Source organism: Dipodomys merriami, unplaced genomic scaffold (genome assembly GCF_024711535.1).
Source record: "Dipodomys merriami isolate MVZ:Mamm:240054 unplaced genomic scaffold, mDipMer1.0.p SCAF_539, whole genome shotgun sequence".
NCBI lineage: Eukaryota > Metazoa > Chordata > Mammalia > Rodentia > Heteromyidae > Dipodomys > Dipodomys merriami.
Window position 1 is genome coordinate 528,987 of NW_027206112.1, and position 13,243 is coordinate 542,229.

General features: G+C 35.7%; 1 pseudogene; it reads right to left on the minus strand.

The window, feature by feature from the left end:
• Window positions 1–254: 254 nt before the first annotated feature.
• Window positions 255–354, minus strand: LOC138811603 (U6 spliceosomal RNA; annotated as a pseudogene).
• Between the last annotated feature and the right edge of the window lie 12,889 nt (window positions 355–13,243).

The window sequence follows — 13,243 nt, forward strand, 5'->3', positions numbered from 1 at the left end:
TATTGTGAAAATACTGTACAGAGGGGTTACAATTACATGGGCAAGATAATGAGTACATTTTTTATCAAGCATTGTAGCCTCCTCCTGTATTTACCCTTCCCATCCATTCCCATCCTTCCCCTGCTTCCCCACTCAATCCTCCCTGCTACCCCTCCACCCGCACAAAGTTGTAAAGTTCATTTTTCGACATAACGACTTGTATTTTTGTAATCAATTTTTAATAACTGTTTTTCATTTCTTGCATCTCAAGAATGAAAAATATGGAATATTTCACAAATTTTAATATCATCCTTGTGCAAGTGCCATGATAATCTCTATATTGTAGTAATTTGGGTAAACGTCCTGCTGAAGCATGTAGTATCCTGTAAATTTAAGTAGTTATTGAAGCAATCTTTATACAGGCATATATCCTTGGTTGACTGTTTGTAACTAGGAACCCTTATTGTTCCTAAAAATGTTATTGATCTCACTTCTCTAAAATTCTGTGTATATTGGGAAAAGCTAATATTGTTTGGTCGATTGCTCACATTTGCAATTTTTTTGTCAATGACTATTGTAAGTCTTTTTCATTTTAAATTTGATCATACTTTGAAGCCTTTATAGCTAGGTCCAAAGGTGATTGTTTTTCAAGTACTTATTTATAAACTGAGTTAGCTTTGTGGAGGTAATGGATTCAAAGTAAGCCTTGCTTAAGAGCTACTTCTAAACTTCTGCAGCTTAAAAATTCCTAAATGATGTCTTACTGGTATAAATGTCTACCTGACCCTTTACTCTTCTTCCCTGTAGCAACAGACCAACCAGAATATCTTACCCTGACAGCATAGATTTTCTTATTGGAACAAAACTAATATTAGTTAAAAGGGATCATAGAGAGATAAACAGTTAAGACAGAATCATTTAGGCTAGAAGGTATTTTATCAAAATATAATTGTTTTTTATACCTAACATTTCAATAGTAGCTAAAGCCAAGAAGGTGAAAAAAAATTTCACATGCATGATTACCAAATGTCCTGGCCAATCTACCATCCATCCAGGCAGGAATTTACACTACTGCCTTTCTTTCATCAAATATTTTCATAGTTACAAGAGAAGTCTATATGTTTCTCCTCGATATTAGGCCTTAAATTGGTAATGTTTTAATCACAGTGTTTCCTCTTGTCTCTAGGCTGTAAATCTCCAAATGGTAAAGTTTTAGGTCCAACTCTACCAAACACTGAGGTAGAAATAATGGAATAATATTTTAAAACACAGTTGCCTTTGATACCCTAACCACAACAGAACATTGCAAAACATGTGCCTTTTTTCTTATATTTTATAGTTATATATTTTATATTTATACGTGCTGATATTTTTTCACACAGTGAAACTTACTAGAATTAATTGATAATTTGACAAATAAATAGATATTTATTACAATAAATAGATTTGAATATAAATAATAAAGTTTAGAATGTACATTAGAATATATAAAGTATCAATGCAATGTCTTTGGTATAAACATGTGATATGTTCTAAGTATTCTTGGTCTTCTGAATTCACATTGTAAAAAAAAAACAATTTTTTTCCTCTAATCTATAAGGGATTTTACTCTGCTGCTCTGTTTATTGTTTTAACTCATTGGTTGCAAAATGTTTTTCTCTATATTTCTGAAGCATTTCTACTTATTGTACCCAAATTTTGCTGATATGATATCTAAAAGGTGTTATTCTTCTGCAGGACCAACGGGTCCTAGGATCCCAGGTCTTAGTTATCCTCTTCATCTGATAACAAGGGGAAGATTTCTCACCTAGGCTCATGAAACATGACAACAGAAATTAATTGAAAATCCATCTCAATTCCTTATGACACCGGAATTAGTGGTAAGCAATTGTGTAATGCAATGCAACTTAAAATGAAAGATGAGATCACAAAATCTGAGAGAAAGTACAGTAATTCAAACTTTCAGTTAACAAATGACCAGCCCATATGAGTGACCAAGATCACAAATGTCACAAAATTAATTTTAATACCCCTCTTCTAATGATTACTCCAAGATTTCAGTCCAGCATAAGTAGGCAAAAAAAAATAGTTCCTAGAAGGATAGATCCATAATTGGTCTACCAAGGCTAGGAAAACTTGACTTACAGGTCAAATATAATTCACAAAAACATTAATTGAGAAGATCGTTAATGCTTCAAAATACTGGTACTTCAGTAAAACTTGTTTCTGTAGAATAAAAATGTTATCATTCTCAAACCAATGATAACCTACACTTAATCTCCTGAAAACAGATTGTTTTTCAAATAATCTCTTAAAAATCACATTCACCAAAATAACATTTGACAAGTAGACAATATTGACATTACAAATTTTTCAAGTTTAGGGTGCAAGTTACAATAGAGTTGTTTTATTTACCCAGCACTAATGCCAAACAGGTTCAACCATTCATTAAAGTGTAGAAATAGTACCACCCACCATTTGTGTTGTTCAGTAGGTGCCTTACAGAAATGTGTCAAATAGAAAAACCTCCCATAATTCAAACCCAAACACTAGCTAATAAAGTAAGTTTAATCACTTACTAAGGTACATTTTAAAAAGTCACAAATAGTTGCTTTATCATATGTTGTTTTATGTTTTACCTATCAGTTTAACATAGTAAGAAATATGACTTAAAGTCATGAATATGGGTACTCATCAGAGATGTGACAAACATAAAATCTGTCTTCTATTTCTACCATATTTCTGTATAGTAGTAAATCGTAGTCTTCTTCTTTTTCCAAAACTTATAGGTAGTAGAAAATATTATCCCATGTAAAATAAAATAATCACAAACCTTTTTCAAAGCCGTTTATAAAATTTGGTAGTTAGGAATATATTCTAAGCCATTTTTAAACTTTCTTGTTGACTAAAGATTAATCTTACAAATGGATGAGAATAAAATCATGTCTAGGTGCTTCACGTCTCCAGTCTTGCAAATTGTTATTGCAGATGAATGAATTATGGAAATATAAGCTGATATCAGTTCAAGTGTACGAAGGATTGAAACTCCATGGATAGTATATAAACCTTTCAAAATATTAACAGTTTAACAGAATGACTATCAGGAAGTTGAAACCAGAGAGGAATAATAGTAAAGACAGAATGAATGAAAAATGGAACAAGGGGCAAGTACAGCTAGAATACTCAATGTACACATGTGATAAAGGAAGTGATAAATCTGAAATACATCTTGGAGAAGGGGTTGGTTGAGAATGATAGAAGGAGTCACTCTGATCCAGGAGCATTGGACAATTAGATGGACATATTTATTGTAATACACTTGCACAACCTTTTGAAATTTAATTAAAAAACACAACAAAAAACAAAAACACACAAAAATCATAACCAAACAGCAATCTCTAGAGAGGATATATATGACCTCTCAAAATTTTAAATAGTTCATGAAGGGTAGTCTTGGGAATAGCAAACAAAGCTGTTCAAAGAGGGCAGTTTGGGGTAGCAGAGAATTTTGAACAGATTTAAGTAGATTATCTAAGGTTGTGAATCACCTACATCTGCTGCAAATATTTTCTTCTGTGAGTTCTCTTTGTCTGCAATGGATACTCCAGTCCTCAGCCACACTTGATAGCTTGTGAAGATAGAATGGAAGAAACAAGATCAAGTATCCATTACTCCACTGGAGACAGAAGAGTCCTCTATGTTTTCTCTCTCTCTTCACTACTCTTTCTTCATACTTTTAAGTCAAGTGATTTTGAATTATATCTTTCATTCTTTGCTCTGGCAAAGTAATTAGCCAAACTAATTTCCTAAATATTATTTGCCATTTTTTTCTACCATGCTGTTTACTTGTCCAAGGGAGTCCATTAAGCTTCACCCTTGCATTTGGTTGCCACGAAAATCCAACATCTATGTTAATGAGGACAAACTCTAATGTAAAACTTTGTCTCCAAAAAACCGATCCAAGAAGCTGTGATCACAAATATTTAGCTATACTTTTTTTCTTTTACCTTGAAAATCTTCTTGTGTCTAAAGTTCCACAAAAATAAGTACTCCACTACTTTTTGGTTCAATCACTTCTAACCTCAAAGATATATTTTGCTAACAAGATGCTTAGAGGAAACCGAAGTATACTCCACTTTTATGTTCTCTCTTAAGACTCTCCTTAGATACCATATCAGGATCAGTGAAGTTATTCTTTGCAAAATTATTTCAATAGATTATTTTTTCTTAGTCTTGCATTTGCTCAGCAAGATGTATGGAATAGAATAGAGTTAAATCATCCATACCTTGGGTAACAGTGTCTATTACAAAGGACAATGCTTCTATGTCCTAATTCTATGTCCTCCTCTTAGCTCTTCCCTGATTTCCAATTAAGCACAGCTTCTTGACTTCAAGTCCAGTGAAGCTGAAAGACTATAAGATCTCCTCCCCACCCCACCCCGCTACATCTTCATTGTTTCTCTTTTAAAACTCTTTTAAGTTGCCTCATTTGGACGTAGAATTTATTTTCCTGTCCTCATTCAAACTGTTCTACATTGTAGTGAGCCAAATAAGCTCTGTAAAATCACTTTAGGTAGCAAAAATATTAAGACAATCTATATCAAAATTTTTGGCCTCCCTCCACTGCTGAAGTCAGTATGCTTAGATAGGGCTTCTAAGAACATTGTTTTCTTACCCTTTCAATTTTCTCAATTCTTTTCTGATCCCAAACTTTTTGGCTTATGTAATAAGAGAAGTCTTCACTACCTCATGTTAATAAGGATATTATTTTTTGTGAGCTACTTAGAAATGTGTAATCATTGGCGTAACCAATCAGATTTTTTCCGTGTTTCAGTGCTTCACGTGCAAAGACATTGTGGAAAGTGTTACAAACAGAAAAGTGTGAACCCAATACCTTCTTTCATTTTGAAGGGCCCTTTCTCCCTAAATATTTTGACCCAAATTATCTTTTTCAAAGAATAATTTGGGTAATTAAAGGTCAATTCACAAAATTTGATGTCTCAGTTTTCTTAAGAACTTTGAATTTCACACAGTGAGAGTATATTTCCTGGGTAAGGACAATTCTCAAGGGAACCTACAGGATTTACAGTAAGGTTTCTGAAGTTTGTTTAGTGTGAAAATGAGCTATCTTTACCCACATTGCTCCCTCTCAACTAGTCCTCCATAGCTTTCTTTGCATGAAAGCCTATTTTCCCAGGCAATTTTCTTAATAGGCTAATTTGTTAAAAATTTGAACAATTAAAATATACCTGTCATAATTTTTAAACTCTTTTGAAATTGCTTTATCAGAATCACGTTTTCCCCAATCCTAATTCAACCTTTTCCATCAAAAACAGTAACATGTTGTTTATTTGATATAGTGTCCATGCAACTATTATTTTCTGGTGGCTTTATGTGTATATATGAACATATAAGCTGATGCTGAGCAAAATGAACTCCAAGATATGGAAACAGAGATTTTTTTGCAGTTGTTTTTAATGTACTATGTGATTTCTATTTTCTTTGGGTTTTCCACCTATGGTTTGGCTTCGGGTGTATTTGATTTTGTGCCCTGTGTATTGTGTATACATTTACCTTAATTAGGGAAGGGAAGAGGAACAACAAAATGGCAAGACAAAGGACAAAGGGCAAGCCAATGCAATAACAATACTCACAAGACAATATGTTGGAAATGTATATTAAAACTTGTGAGGAGTATTGAGGTGAAAGAAAACTGTAAGAAAAATGAAAGAGGGGGTAAAAAGTTTGAAAAGTTATGTTTTCACTACCTTACAATTACTGTAAACCATTGTTCACCAATTTGACAATAAAATTAAATTAAAAAATAAGCTACATAAAAAATAATTTCACTGTATTGTTATAGTAAATATTATTTTATGTATTAACTTTTTAAAAATCAATATTATTTGGCATCTAATTTGAATTGATTACTCCTTTTTTATCAGAGAGTCATCAACTTGAATGTTATACAACTAGACAATATTTTCACAATAAACTTGACAATATTTTGAAAAAAGGAAAAATTTAGTACTTTCTCATACTAAAACTGAATGTAGTTTAATTCTATGGAAACCCATAACTTTTAAAAGTAAATGAGTTGTTAAGAGGACAGAATATATGTGTTCCTCAAAATTCCTATGATTAATAACTACTCATTTTCAAATTCGGAACATTCCATACCTGAGCGATTCAAAACAGTACCTGTTTGCATGTTATGTAATTTTGCAATAGATGCAGTTTCCAATGGAGTGTTACAGATTGAGAAGTCAACAGAAAAATAGCCACATTCTGGTAGAGGATAAAATTATGAAGCATCTGTAATTAATTCTTCAAGAGTAAGCAAATTTTATCAGAGAAAGCTATAATTTCTATGAATCCAAAGATTTATGCCATAAAGTCATCCTAGTCCAATAATTTCCAACTTGTAAAGTGCACCTTAATATTCCCTTAATTCACATCATGAATAGCTTATCTCTATTGTGAAAAAAATACTACACCTCTGATAATGTGATTCTCTCCTTCTTCTGGAAAGAATACTACAATTAACTGGGTTGCATCACTTTTCCCCCAGTAAGATTCTTGAGATCAGAACACTTGCAAATGTTATTTATATTTATACTTTTTTAAACTATCACAGATATTTAGGATGCTAAGGTCAGAAGATTATGGTTCAAATATCCAATAAACTCAGAAAATGTCAGACACAAGTGGCACTGAGATTGAAGTGGTAGCACACGAGCCTTGAGCATAAACAGGCTCAGAGACAGTTCCCAGGCCCAGATTTCAAGCCCTAGGACAAACCAATAAAACAAAAACAAACCCCAAATGTAGCATTTTTCTCATTGTATACAGAGGCACGTAATTAAGGAAATTGTTTCCTGTGTTACATATAGGTAGAAGAAAGAAGATGTCACACAATTATTCTCTTCATACAATGTTATACAAAACCCTCAAAAATTGCAATTTTTCTATAGTTATAAATTAATATCGATTTGTTGGCAACTCTGTCTAGATTATTTACATTATCATTTTATACATGAATTGTTGGAATTTTCTATTAACTAAGATCTAATTATAACTCTCTTGAAAGCATATTCTAGGCAAATAGAATGCCAGAATCATTTGTGAATTTGTCAATTAAACCCTCTACTCAAAAAAATTTTGTAGTATCCTATAAAATATGAAATTAGAAGCAAAACTAAAATATTTATGTTAACTCTAAATTCTAAGTTAGCAAGATCTACAAAGTCCTGCTTTAGATGAACTTTGAAATTCCTCTAGGCTTAAGATTTTGTAATCCTTCCTCATTTCTTTGGAATCCAACAGAATGATGCTTACTTACTTTTTCAAATTTTGGCTGGGAATCATGAGCCATTTTGAATCTAGGAATGTTCTGTAATGAAGAGAGCATTTAAAACAAAACTGAAGATTATATACGAGTTGCATTTCAATAGGAAACTTGACTTCTCAAAACATAATAACAAAATTAGCCCAAACTTCCAACTGTGTATTCCTTTCTTGTTGTTTGGTTTGTTTTATTAGACAAAATTATACTACCTGGTCCAGGAAATGTATCACTATTTAATTCCACTCTCTAATCTCCTGCCTTAGTCTGAGTGCTAGAATTCCAGGTTTGTATCACATTGCCCTGCCATGTTTGTTGGTTTATTTAATCTAGACATAGACTAGCAATTCTGAACTTCTCCAATGATATTATCCACTAGACAGACTGCTCAGAGTGTTTATGTACTATTTTAGAAGATCTTCTAACATTTGACACAGGATATGATCATTTTCAGATGCACCTGCTGGGATCTCTGATTCATTCGGTCCCTTTAATCGTAATTACTTGACTCTCTTACTATCTCTCGTCCCTACCTATGTAATAGTCTCAAACTTTTTTGAAGAAAGTTCATGAGGACTTTCTAATATTAAAATTCATCTCTTAATTCTTACTCAGGACATATTTTCTATTGCTATTTTAAAACTTTTCTACATATTCTAAGAGTTGTTTCATTTGTGTATTTGTGTGTACACATATAAGTGCCTCTGTGTGTATGTGTATGTTTGTATGTATGTATGCAAAAGCCTCAAGCTCTTATTCATCAATCTTGCTCATGCCTGGTATTCCATCACCTGAGACATTCTTCCAATTCAGGTTTTGGCTGGTAGTGTGGCAAAGACTGTTCTGCCCAGGCTGCATGCAAACTGAAATTCCCAGACTGCTTTACATTCTTAGGTTTTATATCTCCAGAAGTATCAACTTTTAAACTACGAACATTTTTGTGAGTGAAAAGTCTAAGTTGTAGCCCACATTTTTAACTCAAAAATTCATATAAAGATAGATGAACATACACATTGCATATGCTGAGTGTATACTGTTAGAAATGTGATCTTAAGCTGCGTGGTGGAGAGATCTGGGGATTGGAGTTCAAAGCCAGCCCAGCTAGGAAAGTCCCAGAGACTTTTTTCTCCAATTAACTACAAGAAAACTGGAAGTGGCACTGTGGCTCAAGTGGTAGAGCAGTAGCCTTGAGCTGAATAGCAGAGGGACAGTGCCCAGGCCCAAAGATCAAGTGCCAAGACCAACAACAACAACAAAATGCAAGTAAAGGAAAGAAAAAGAAATGTGATCTTAGCCACTTGTTCATTGCCAGTATAATCCCTGCTCTCTGGAGATGGACTTGTTTTTCCAGTTAAGTCCATGCCCTTATATCTGACTTTCATTGGAACCAGAATTATTCTTCCATTCTATTTTTAAAAATTTTGCGATTAGGAAACGTGATTGAGAAAGGGAAAGGCCTCATACTTCATATTCCACTTAGGAACACTCCCATAAATCTACATATTGGACTTGGCTTTATTGTTTCGATGTTGTCTTATTTGTAGTCTTCTATATTGTATTGAACCCTTATACTTAAACACAGAACTTCTCTTTCTCCTATTGTTGCAAATGTTTCTCTTACTGTTAATTCATGTGCACTAGGGAAATAACACCCAGCAAATACACTCACAAAAAGAATGATCTGAGGACCTTCTTCCCATTTAAAATTTGGCTTAATTTGCAGAGCAATTATGAAGTTTGAACTAAATGTACTCATGGATAACATATTTATAAGCAATATAAATTTTATATTTTCTCTTTTACTAAGTTTTCTCTGAAACACCTATTACCTCATGTCCAAAAATGTCCTTGTGTTGTGTTATTTCAATGAAGACAGAAAACATTCATTAGACCTCAAGAAGCACCAATGATTGTTACTGGACTTTGTGGAAACTGATCCCAGGAGAGGAATTGAACACAGAGAAATGATAAAGTTCAAATTAACTTGTGCTTTCCTTTTTACTGTACAAGAAAAGAATCCCAAGGATTGAAGGAAACTCTGTCCTTTACTTTTTCCAGTGTGTTTTTTATTCATATAAACTTGTCTGTAAACTTCTAGTTGAGAGTATTACAAAAGATAATAATGTGCCATGTGAAGGCCAGCATAGAATAAAAGGAATTAACGTTGTTGTTTTTTTAGTTAGTTTATTTGTTTTTGCCAATTGTGGGGCCTAAAGTCTGGGCCTGGGCGCTCTCCCTCAGATCTTCATCTCAAGGATAGTGCTCTACCACTTGAACCACAGTGCCATTTTTGACTTTTTCTGTTTATGTGGTACTGAGAAATCAGGGCCTCATGCATGCAAGGCAAGCACTGTACCACTGAACCACATTCCCAGCCCCTAATAACATTGTTTTAAAGTTGTTCTACTGCAAAGAAACAAAGACATGGAGGTTTAAAAGTGTCTTATGTATGGATATTTCATCCCTGAGAAGATTCTCTTTTGGCAGGAGTCAGTTATCAATTCCTTTAGTCTGGTCCTGAGTTCTCCATAGCAATAAGGATTCCAAAAAAGCAGTATCTTGTGAATATGTTCAGCACAAGCAGCCTCTTCTCAGAGCAGTACTCCTTTAAGGACAGTCCCAAAGAAATATCTGGGGGTTGTTTTTGTTTGCTTGTTTGTTTAGTTTGTCCTGGTTCTGGGACATGAACCCAGGGGCTGGACCCTGTCCCTGAACAGTTGTCTTTCTTGCCCACCTATCCTCAAAGCTAGTACTCTACTGCTTGAGCCAAAACTCCACTTCCGGCTTTTTTTAGTGTTTATTTAGAGATAATAGTTTGACAGACTTTCCTGCCTGGATTAGCTTTGAAATAGGATAGTAAGAAAGCCAAGTGATATCGACAGTATGGACTTCTCTTTTGAAAAAAAAATATTAGATGAAGTTTATTATAAAGCTAATATTTGACAATTTTTAAAAGAAGAGAATATGCCCAGCAAAGAAGCCATAACTTAAATAACTCAGTGAAAGTAGGTGCACTGAATCATTTTGTAATTATTTTTTATGCTTGGAAAGATTACTATTGACCTTGTCATTCCTTTTGGGGAAACTGAAAGTCATATTTGCACTTTTTTTGTGGGCGCTGTCCCTCACCTCTTCATCTCAAGTTGAGCACTCTACCACTTTAGCTACAGCACCAATTCCAGGTTTCCTGTGATTAATTGAAGATAAGGGTCTCATGGACTTTCCTGACAAGGCTTGCTTTGAACCACAATTCTCTGGTCTCATCCTTCTGAGTAGCTAGGATTACAGGCTTGAGCTACCAGCACCTGGCTCATATTTGCATTTATGTGTACTTAATGACACTATGTAGACAAAGAATGGAAATTTGAACCAAATGATGACATTGCAGCTTTTCAGAAAAATTGGGGTAGGAATAAATATGTCCTCATTTTTCCATGTTGTTATATTAATGACTCATGAGCTATGGGACTCTTACATTAGCATCCTCTGCCATCTGTGTAGGTGTTATTTAGTACTAGGCAATATTCATAGAGTAATATAGAAAGACTGAGGTTTTTAGAAAGCAAAGGAGATCAGGTATGAAAGAACAGCATAGAAGGAGATACATTTATCACACAGAGATTAAAAACTAGCCTAAGAGATTTACAATGTTAAAGGCAATGAGGTATAAACCTAGTTGATAACTAGTTCTTCAATAACCAAAAATATTTCCCTAGAACAGTTTCTGGTATATGATAGTTACTATCATTTATTCCTTCCATCTGGAGTTATTCCTTCTCTTCTATCACAACTGTTAATTAGTCTCTGCCTTTTTAGTGCCATGACTGACCAAAAAGATTTCCAAATCTCACTTAGACTAGCCTTCTCTGTGATTACCAGTGACCACTCAAAAGCCTGGAATCTTTTAATTTCCAGAATTCATCTTCCCTTGACATCTAAGTACATTCTTGGCATTAACTGCAGTGATCTAATGAACAAAATATTTTTTTTTCAACACAGTATCCTAATATAGGCAAAATGCATGAATTAGGGACTATTGTCAGGTATCAGTATGGAAGGAGCAATTATATATTCCAAGTATGTGTTCTTTATTTTGCACTTACTAACTGTTTTCTTTTGTTTTTGACAGTCCAGGGGGCTTAAACTCAGGACTAGGGAATTATTCCTGAGCTTGCTTTTTTTTCCCTCAAGGCTACCACTCTACCACTTGGGGCACAGCCCCTCTTTCAGTGTTTTTCTGTGAGGAATTGAACCCAGGCATTCAGGCAGGCTAGGCAATCACCACACCATGAAGTCACATTTCCAGAGCCCTAAATGACTTTCTTAAAATGGCATTATATTTTCATTCCATAACTATGTATCATAATTTTGGCCAGGTGCTAGAAAATAACATACAAAAAATACTAAGTCCAGTAAGGGTGGATGGACAATGAATACCCGTTATAGTTTAGCCAGGGCACAGAGGGGCTTACCTCATGGAGCTGGTTCAACAGGCTGAGCAAGACAGCTCCTAACTCACAGTCTACCTCCAGAATGAGAGGGCCAACTTGGGTTCCAACCACATGGGGACGCTGGGCCACCTCCTTCAGCACACATTCAACCAGTTCCTATGAGAGAGAGAAAAAAAGTCAGAATTAAACTTAAGCCGGGTGCCCATGGCTCAGACCTCTAATCCTAACTACACAGGGGGCTGAGATATGAGGATCATGGTTCACAGCCAGCCCGGGCAGGAACGTCTGTGAGCTTCTTATCTCCAAAGAAGCACCAAAAAACTGTAAGCGGCACTGTGGCTTAAGTAGTAGAGTGCTAGTCTTGATCTGAGGAGCTTGGGGATAGTGCCCAGGACCAGAGTTCAAGCCCCACGACTGACAAGAATTGGACTTCTCACCACAAGAAGTGGACTGAATAGCACCCATTGTCCTAGGGAGTATGGCAGAGAAGTCAGGCAGAGCTTCCTGTGAACTGGAGGTCATGAGTATGTCACCTGGCTTCTCCTTGCCTCAGTATCCCCAGCTGCAAAACTGAACACAGTGAAGGATCCCCTTCCTCATGGGGACAAGGTAAGGATGAAAGAGAGACATGTTTTGTTTCATAATCCCTCACCGGTTCCATGATTAATAATAAGCCCCATGTGAGCCTTTTCCAGCTATCTTCCTTTCATTTGCTCACAGAATTGTCAGGAACCGTATCTAATGGCCGCTCCCTCTGTGCCCTGTGCCAGAGATCCCTCTGTATAAATCCCTTGTTTCCTCACAACTGTTCCAAGAGGAGACTGAGGTCCAAGAGTTGAAGCCTAACCCAGGGCTTACCCTGTGGTCAAGAATTGACTGCTGTGCACTAAGAGTTTGAGATAATCCATCTAAACCGATGACTGAACATGGTGCTACATGTCTACTATCCCAACTACAGAGGACCAGGCCTGGTGGAGCATGCCTGTCACAGATAGGAGTACCATGATCCAGCCCAGCCTGACCATATATTTAGTCTCTATTTTGGAAATGCCCAAGACAGAAAGGCTTGGCTCACATGGTGGAATACCTGACTGGCAAGCCTAAGGCCTTGAGTTCAAACCCTAATATACCAAAAAGAATCAGAGGCCCAGAATATGCCTGTAATCCCAGCTACTCAGGAGTCTGAGATCTGAAGATCATAGGTCAAGATTTAAAATAGGGTTGGCCTCAACCATCAGACATCATGATGAGAAGACCCGGAGTCTGACTTATGCTGGTGCACTCCATACTCGCAGGGTGCATATCCTTACTAAGTGCTGGCCACACACTCTGTCCCCCTGGGAAACCACCCCCTGTGAGACGCACCCCCAGGTCCTACCTAGCTGCCACTGCCACCAACCAGGCCCAAGGGAGTAGAGAGCTCCAGGGCACCTAAATCCCTTGGTCTTGTAATTTAAAGGTGATCAGT